The sequence below is a fragment of the Tupaia chinensis genome, unplaced genomic scaffold (genome assembly GCF_000334495.1).
Source record: "Tupaia chinensis unplaced genomic scaffold, TupChi_1.0 Scaffold000067_1, whole genome shotgun sequence".
Lineage (NCBI taxonomy): Eukaryota > Metazoa > Chordata > Mammalia > Scandentia > Tupaiidae > Tupaia > Tupaia belangeri.
In genome coordinates, this window is record NW_006159526.1 from 5,074,818 (window position 1) to 5,083,980 (window position 9,163).

General features: G+C 53.2%; 1 protein-coding gene across 1 annotated transcript in view; it reads right to left on the bottom strand.

The window, feature by feature from the left end:
- The window catches only part of BBC3 (BCL2 binding component 3), a 9,117-nt gene extending 8,349 nt beyond the window's left edge, over positions 1-768 (bottom strand). Inside the window, exon 1 of the mRNA XM_027767076.1 lies at positions 582-768. The gene's annotated coding sequence lies outside the window, so the exon portion shown is untranslated. The remainder of the gene's footprint in view (positions 1-581) is intronic.
- Positions 769-9,163: the final 8,395 nt, after the last annotated feature.

Sequence of the window (9,163 nt, forward strand, 5' to 3'; positions counted from 1 at the left end):
GGACAGCCGGACGCGCACGCTGACACACTGACACACTGACTGGGACCCGCAGGCACACACCCCCAGAGACGCAAACACACCGCCCGCGGCGCCGGGGTGCAGAGTCACGTGCTGGCAGGGCCGCGGGGACCGCAGACGGACACACGGCCACGTCGGGCACAGGCACCCGGCCAGGGGCCTGCACGCGGACACGCCGACTGGCTCGGGCGGTCACTCGGGGTGCAGACTGACACGCGCGGGCACACGGCTGCACACTCCCCCGTGCTGGCACGCCTGGCCCGCACCTGCTCACTAACCCGGACGAGCACGCGGCGTGGGTGTGGACACGTCCTGGCGGGCATGCCTGCACGCGCACACACGCTCCTGTCCCAGGAACACCAGGTCCCAGCCACCCCCAGGACACACACACACCAAAGACGCACGACTCGCACACTGGAGCTATCAAAGTGACACGCAGAGGCACAGGTCACGCCAGCACAGAGGCATGACCCCGACTCCTGTCACAGAGCCGCGCCTGTGACAGGCTCCTGCTAGTGGCACCGACAAGACACACCGGAGCATGCACACGTGGCCACACTCACCCGGAGCTGGCGGACTCAGGAGGGGGAAGCCCCCGGGCACCTGGCAGGGACATGCCCGGGCAGACCTCGGCGAATTTCATTCTGCCAGCTTCTCTTCCCTTTCCCTTTTTCGGTTTCTCACTGTCACTTCCCTCACTTGGTTCCATGGTGGCTTTTGGTGACTTTTGCCCTCTCCTCTCCCAGATCCCTGACCCAACCAAACTAAGTCACCTCCCCCAAGGGAGTGAGTCACCTCTGAGCCACAGGCCAAGAGGTGTCACCCCAGCAAGGGAAGCCCTCCAGGCAGGGCCAAGTCCTGGGACATCCCAGAGAAGCAGGAAATCCAATCACAGTGAAATCTCCTTATCCTTTGTTTTTTAAAATAATTATTTGATTTTATTGTTATTATTTTTAATTTGCCATAAGGCAGGTGGCTCACCAGAGAGAGACAGACTGAGGAGAGTGAGAAAGCAAGCTGCTAGGTCCGGGACTCGAACTGCGCTTAGTGTGGGAGTCCAGCACCTCAACTACCAGGCCACCTGCTGGACCCTAAAACTCCTTGTCTTAGTATTGGGGAGTGATTGAGCCTCTTCCCTCCGGTTCTTACACCCATTCATTCCCTCATCCCCCTTTCCTCCGTCTCAGTGTTTTTATTTTTTAAAATTAAATTATTATTATGTTTTAAATTTTGCTCTAGGGCATGTGTGCTCAGCAGAGAGAGAGAGAGAGAGTGAGGAAGCAAGACACCTGGTCCAGGACTTGAACCACCGTCAGCCATGTGAGAGTCCAGCACCTTCACCACCCATCCCAGTGTTTTTCTTTTCTTTTTTTTAAAATATTTATTTAATTTTATTTATTCATTTATTTAATTAATTTATTTATTTTGAGAGGTTTTCACTATAGAGTGTAGGTGCTCCCCAGAGAGACAGAAAGTGAGAAATCACCCCCAGGGGGGATGGCCGCACGGCAGTTCCTTCTCCATTCTCCTCTCGGGATCTTGGGCACACGTGCACATGCGCCCAGTGTGAGTTTAAGCCACCGGGTATAAGACTCAAACTGCGGTCAGCTACATAGGAGTCCAACGACATAGCCATTACGTCAACTGCCGATCCAACATAACTATTCTTAAAAAGTTATGTTCCACTGTGTATTTAAAACAAACAAACAAACTCTGATTAACAGCTACCAACTACAAAGCGTGTCAGTAGGACCAGGTCGCTTTCTGTCTATCTCTCTCTGTCTTCCCGGCCAGCGCATGCACCCTATACCAAAAACCTCTCAAAAAAAAAAATTACTGGGACCAGCAGTTAGCGAGCGTAATGGCTATGTCACTGGACTCCCATGTAGTCGACCACAGTTCGCATCCCAGACCTGGTGGCTTAAACTCACGCCGGGCATGTGTGCGTGCGTGCCCAAGATCCCGAGAGCAGAATGGAGGAGAAGGGATTGTGGCGTGGCCGTCCCCCCTGGGGGGTGATTTCTCGCTTTCTGTCTCTCTCTGTCTGTCTGGTGAGCACGTGCGCCCTATAGCAAAAACCTCTCCAAAAAAAAATACTTAAGTGATTTTATTTATTATTATTACTTTTATTTTTAATTTTGACTGGAGAGAGAGAGAGAGAGAAGTGAGAAAACAAGCCACCACGTCCGGGACTCAAACCTCAGTTGGCCATGTGGGAGTCCAGTGCCTTAACCACCACGCCACCTAGTGGCTAATAGAACATAATTTGTAAAGAGATGGTGAAGCCAGGGGTCGGGGCGGCACAGAAGTAAGGCAATGAGACCCACGTGGGAAGGTTGTGGGTTTGGGTCCCCGGATGTCTGTGCACGCGCAGTGCAAAGTGTGCCCGTGATCCAGACCAGCTCAGACGGGCATGGGTTGCAGTGTGAAGTGCTTCTTTCTCTTACTGAATAAATACAGAAACTTTCAAATATCATGGAGTCAAGGGAATTTCGTGGATTTGTGGAAATTGTGTTTATGTACTGGACAGTATAAACTAGGTTGCAAGACAGTGTCCTTCTGACAAGTTCAGAGACATTTGCAAAATGCGCCTTCAACACTGATTCAATGCGATCATGCGTGGGAGTCCTTAGTGCAGTGTCTGGCACGTGTTAAGTGCCTAATAACCCAGGGCCATCATTGCTACAGGAACCAGTGACGGTCGGCGTCTGCGCCCCGGCCTTCTGCTGGCTCATGGAGCGGCCTGTGCTCCTCACTTACTGACCAGGGCCCTCTGGCTGCCCAAGGCAGGGCCAGATACCAGGAGGTTCTTCTGAGGCGAAAATGAGCGTGAAGTACAATGAAGCTCTGGCCTGGTGACTGGAGGTGAGAGAGGGAGTGAGTGAGGCCCAAGAGTCTACAGGCCACAGCATTGCCACCAGTCAGGATCCCCACGGTCTCATCTGTTCCCAATTCTTTTTATTTTTTTAAACATTTTTTATTTTACTTTATTTACTGATTTTAAAATTGTTTTAGAGAGAGATTTTTGCTATAGGGCACATGCGCTCACCAGAGAGACAGAGAGAGACAGAGAGACAGAAAACGAGAAATCACCGCTCAGGGGGGATAGCCATGCCGCAATCCCTTCTCCATTCTCCTCTTGGGATCTTGAGCATGCACGCACATGCGTCCAACATGAGTTTTAAGCCGCTGGGTTCGGGATTCGAACCACAGTCAACTATGTGGGAGTTCAGCAATGTAACCATTACACTACCTGCTGATCCCTACTTACCTATTATTTTTTATAGTTATTTTATTTTATTTTATTTATTCATTCATTTATTTTAATTTGACCAGAAACACACACACACACAGAAAGAGAGTGAGAGAGAGAGAGAAAGTGAGAAACCAAGCCACCTGGTCCAAGAGTTGAACCGTGGTCAGCCATGTGGGAGTATCCAGCACCTTAACCACCACGCCACCTGCTGGTCCCCTTACTTATTATTTTTAATTTGACAAGAGAGGGAAAGTGAGAAAGTAAGCCACCAGTTCTGGGACTTGAACCATGGTCAGCCATGTGAGAACCTAGCACCTCAACCACCAAGCCACCTGCCAGCCTTCCTGTTCATAATTCTTATGTCCTATTATCCCAGATCAGGGGTCTCAAACTCAAGAGCCATCATTAAATAAATGAGACAGGCCAGTAGGCAGTGTGGTGTTAAAGTGCTGGATTCCCACATGGCTAACTATGGTTGGAATCCTGGACTGGTAGCTTGAAAATCACAACAAAAAAAAATGATAAATAAATAAATAGAGACTAATGTTAGACAATAGGGAGTTGTGGTAACTGTGACTAATTGGCAAGTGTATGTTCCTCCTAGACACATATACATGCCAATTTAAAAAATTATTTAACTTTATTTATATATTCATTTATTTATTTATTTTAATTTGACCAGAGAGAGACAGGGAGAGAGAGGGAGAGAGAGGCAAAGTGAGAAAGCAAGCTGCCAGGTCCAAGACTTGAACCATGGTTGGCGCTGTGGGAGTCCAGCACCCTTAACCATCATGCCACCTGCTGGCCTCGCATGCCAATTTTTAAGACTGGGTGGGCATGGGACCAGCAGTTGGTGTAATGGCTATGTTGCTGGACTCCCATGTAGTCAACTGTGGTTCTAGTACCGGATCCAGTGGTTTAAACGCATGCCGGGTGCGTGTGCATGCGTGCTCAAGATCCCAAGAGGAGAAGGGATTGCGGCATGGCCATCTGCCCTGGGGGGGTGATTTCTCGCTTTCTATCTCTCTGTCTCTCTCTGTCTTTCTGGCAAGTGCATGCGCCCTATAGCAAAAAAACTCTCCAAAAAAACAAAAAAAAAAAAAAAAAAAGAAAAAAAGAAAGAAAGAAAAGAAAAAAAAGACCTTGTGGGCAAAGAAAAAAAGAAGTTTGGACCAGCTGGTGGCACAGAGGTTAAAGTGGCTGGATCCCACCTGGCCAGCTGGGCAGTTTGAATCTCAGACCCACAGGTTTGAAAAACACACTGGGTACCTGTGTACACATGCCCAGAGGTCTAAGAGGGGAGTGATGGAGAAGGGTTACAGCGTGGTCATCCTCTCTGGGGGCAGGTCTCTCCCTTTCCCTCTCTCTGTCTCTACCCTGTGAGTGCGGGTACCCTACAGGAAGCCAAAAAAGAAAAAAGAAAAAGTTTGTGACTGAGCCAAAGGGCTGCCTTTTTGTGAGACCCCCTCTCCCAGGGGAACAGGGAGACCCTACCTCCATCTTCCCGACCACTTTTCCTCCACCCCTGCCCTAGCAGGTCTCCTGAGGGATCAAGCCAGCCCTGTCTCTGGTCTCTGCTCCCCTGGAAGGGGACAAGTCCCTCTGAAGCTTTGAGGGGTCATAGGCACTGTGACAGAGGGTGAGACACACAGGTAAACAGAGACCCAGCTGGAGGCCAGGGTAGACTCCCTCAGGGGAGTGGCGGGGCTCTGAAAGTGCCCGAGAGACCAAATGGGGAGAGCAGAGGGGGCATGGGGCGGGGAGGCCTGTCAGCTTCGGCTCTGCTGGCACTGGACTGGACGGCTCAATGAATCCCTGTCATGGGCGCCCATGGGCATCGCATGAGCACTACCCACTAGATGCCACGGCACCCCTTTCCTCTGCCGCACAGGGAATGACTCCTGACAAGGCCAGCTACTCCCTGGAGGGGGCAAAATTGCCCGAGTTGAGACCAGTTGGCTAAGAGACATCATTAGGGTCTCCACAGCAGGCACATTAGAATCCCCAGCTCTGGGGCCAGCAGATGGCATGGTGGTTAAAGATGCTGGACTCCCTTGGCACCAGCAGGTGGCGTGGTGGTTAAGGTGCTGGGCTCCCACACGATCGACCATAGTTGGAGTCCTGGACCTTGCTTTCTCACTTTCTCTCTCTCTCTGTTTAAGTTATAATGTAATAATAATAATTATTATTATAATAAATAAAGCTGAACAGATAATTCTAAAAAAATGAAGATGCTGGACTCCCACATGTCTGACCGCGGTTCAAGTCTCAGACCTGGCAGCTTACTTTCTCACTTTCTCTGGTTAAATTAAAACAACCAATGACAATAAATAAAGTTAAATAAGATACTTTAAAAAAAAAACAAAACATAGAATGCCCAGCTCTGCCATCTACTGAGGTGGTCCCATGCCCCTGCCTCAGTTTCCTCATCTGGAGTTGGGGTAGCAAAGGTCCCTGTCTCGTAGGAGCGGGCAGTGAGCTCCCGAGGACTGCACTGCTGCTGCCCGCGGCCGGGTTCACCCACTCAGCGAGTCCTACAAGCACCTGAGGCCAAGACCTCAGGGCGGGCCAGGGGTCTCCACCCAGAGGCCTGCAGGCCAGCCACGAACGTGTTTGGCTTGACCCACACAGTTTTCTTCTTGAGTGTGATCGCCTCTTCAAGGGACTCCTTGCACAGTGGCGTGACGCAGCAGCGACTACCTGGGGCCAGGCTGCCTGGGTTCAGACGATGACCTTGAACAGCCAGCATCTCCTCCCGTACGTTTCCCCATCCGTACAAAGGGCACCACCTAAGACCAAGGACGTTGTGAAGACGAGCTGCGTTAACGTTCGGAGCGCACCTTGAGCTGTGCGGGGCCGTGGGATGCGGGCCCATGCAACAGGCCAGTGAGAGAAAACGTGTCCCCGCTCCCGACTCAGACCCTCCGCCGCCCCGAGATCTGGAACGCCAAGGGGAGAAGCAGATTTCGCAGCACGGGAGAGGGAGTTGGGAAGGACTTAACTTCTCACTGCAGGGCCTGAGTGCCGGCTTTCCGCGGCGGGGAGGGGGTTTTCTTCTATTCTCCTCTCAGGATTTTGGGCACACATACACACACACACACAAACACACACACACACACACACACACACACACACACACTCAGTGTTTTTCAAGCCCCTAGTTCCAGGACCCAAACCAGGGTTGACCTTGTGAGAATCAAGTACCTTACCACTATGCCACCTTCTAGACCCATTATTTAACTTTATTTCTATTATTTATTTATTTATTTATTTATTTATTTATATTTTGATCAGAGAGGGACAGAGTGAGAGAGATAGAGAGAAAAAGTAGAAAGCAAGCTGCCAAATTTGGGACTCACAACAGCCCGCGACCGGCAGGGTGAGACCCTGCCTGGGCACCGTCCACCTCCGTACCCCACGGCTCCGCACCCTCAGGCGAGGACAGGCGCTTGGAATGAGCTGGAAATAGGGGTGCACATCCTGTTTCTCCCCCAGAAAGGTACTCTGGAGGTGGCCTGGTGAGAAGACACCAAACGCCCCTCCCTGAGGGACACCTGGCATCCTGACCTCATGAAGACAGGGACTGGTACCCTCCTCCCCCCTCCCCCAGACAGGATTCACGCACTGGCTCTTGAAGTTCCTTCAGAAGAGAAAGCTGGCATCCTGGCCCCATAAAAACCAGGGTGCCCTGCCCCCTAAAGGACTCAAGCATGCCTGGACCTGTGAAAACAAGGCTATGAGCCCCTCAGATGCTGGTGTCCCAGTCCCAGGAACTGAGGCCTGAGAGTCCCTCCAGAAAGGGACTCAGGCATGTCTGGTCCTGTGACAGTTGGGACTGAGCATGGCACGTCCACTGGAAAGGACTCAGGCCTCTGGTCCCTGGCCCAGAGTCCTCAGCGCTCCAGGGCATCCTGTCCTCACCAGGCGGTTCCTGCCCTGCATCCCCAGCAGTCACCTGACCCTCAGGCACCCAGCTCCAGGTCTCCACCTGCGCGGCCCCAGGTGCAGACTGCTCCCCTGAGCGCTCGTCCCCAGGGTCCAGGGGACTGATCGCCCAGGGCCTGGGATCTGACCTCACTGCCACTTTCTCTACTCCTTGGCACCTGGCCCCCAGTCCATGCCGGGGGCTCAGGCTTCAGAGTACCAAGAACCCTGCAGTCTAAGCCCCCTGGCTCTTAGACCACCCCTATCCGGACACCTGGCCAGGAGACCCAGCCCCTCACAATGGTGGGGGGCTCGGTCCCAGCTCTTGGGATGCCCAAGCCCCCAGGCCTGAGAGATCCTAACCCCTTAAGCCGGCCACTACAGATCCAGGGCTGGAAGCCTGGGGGCCTCAGGGGACCCCGATGATGTCCTCGGGCCACTTCAGAGAGGCCCAGATTCCTCAGTCCTCACCCCAGGGAGCCTGGAGGCAGTGGAGCCTGCAGCTCCAGACCCCAGCTCCGATACGGTGAGCCCAGGTGCGCCCGCCCCTACCCTGGTACCTGGGGGGGGCGGAGCCGAGGATTACTCAGCCTCCAGAATGAGGCGATGACATCATCCCGGGGTGGATTGACTAATGGCCGCGCTGGGGGGGCGGGGAAGTTTACCCGGTAACAGCGGCTGCTGCACGCCCCGCCCCCGAGGGGAGGCCGGGACGGGGAGGGGTAGCCTGTACACACACACACACAAACACACACACACACACGCTCCCAGCATCCCTCCTCCAGTGTCCCATATCGAACACAGCTTCCTGGGGCAAGGGCAGGGAACGGGGGAGGGGTTGTCTGTGTGACTGTGTGTTGGAGAGTTCTCTGGAGGTCTGTGGTCAGTGTGCTGTGTCAGGGGTTGGCGCTGGTGGTTGTGTCACTGTGCAACTGTGTACCACGCGATTGTGGATAGGTGTAATGCTGTGTGTGCTACATTTATCACAGTGCTACACGTGTCATGGGGCTTTGTGACAATGTGATTGTGTGTCAGTGTGCTATTGTATATGTTCTGGTGTGCTGTGTGTGAGATGGTGTGACAAGTGTGCTGCTTTGTGCAGTGTGTTGCTGTGTGTCAGTGATGGTGTGTGTCCATTCAAGTGTGTTTGTGTGACACTGGGGATTGTCCGTGTGTTAGAGTAATGTTGCGTGTTCGCGGGAAGGCTCGTTACTATCTCTGTGCTGTTGTGTTAGTGTAGTTGTATGTGTCCATGTAACTGTGTGCGAATGTCAGAGTGGTGTGCAGAGGATTTTGTGTGTACATGGGGTTGTGTGTGCCACTGTGTGGGCCAGTGGAATTGTGTTGTGTGTGGTGGGAGCGTGTGTGACACTGTGATGATGTGGGGTTTGCTGAGTGTCAAGGGAAGATGCGCATGTACGCCCCTGTTCCTGCCTGTCTGGACAATGCTGTGTATGGTGGGATTGTGTTTGTGACATTGTGGTTGCATCTGAAATGTGTGTCAATGAGAGTCTGCACCTGCGCACTGCGCTGTGGTACTGTGTTATGTCTGTCAGCGTGGTGTTGTGTGTCCGTAGGACTGTGTATAAGTGAAGGAGATTGTGTGTGTCTGTGTGATGCTGTGTCTCCGCATGTTCCTGGGACTGTGTCTGTCACTGTGTGTGTCACTGTGACTGTGCGTGTGGGGATGCTGCGTGTCCCTGGGACAGTGTGTGCGCGCGCGCTCGCGCCACCGTGATTGTGTGTCAGCGTGCATCGCTGGGTGTCGGGGGAAGGTGCGCGTGTCTCCAGGCCTCCTGCCCGAGAACAGCGGCGCGGCTCTCTGATTGGCTGCCGCCGCACCAGTGAGAAGCTCCCGAATCCTGCGGTAACTTGGTAACTTGGTAACTCGGCCCGCGCGGCCGCCGCGGGGATGGGGGTTGGGAGGACCCCGCCCCGCCCCAGATCCCGCACGGCCCGCCCCGG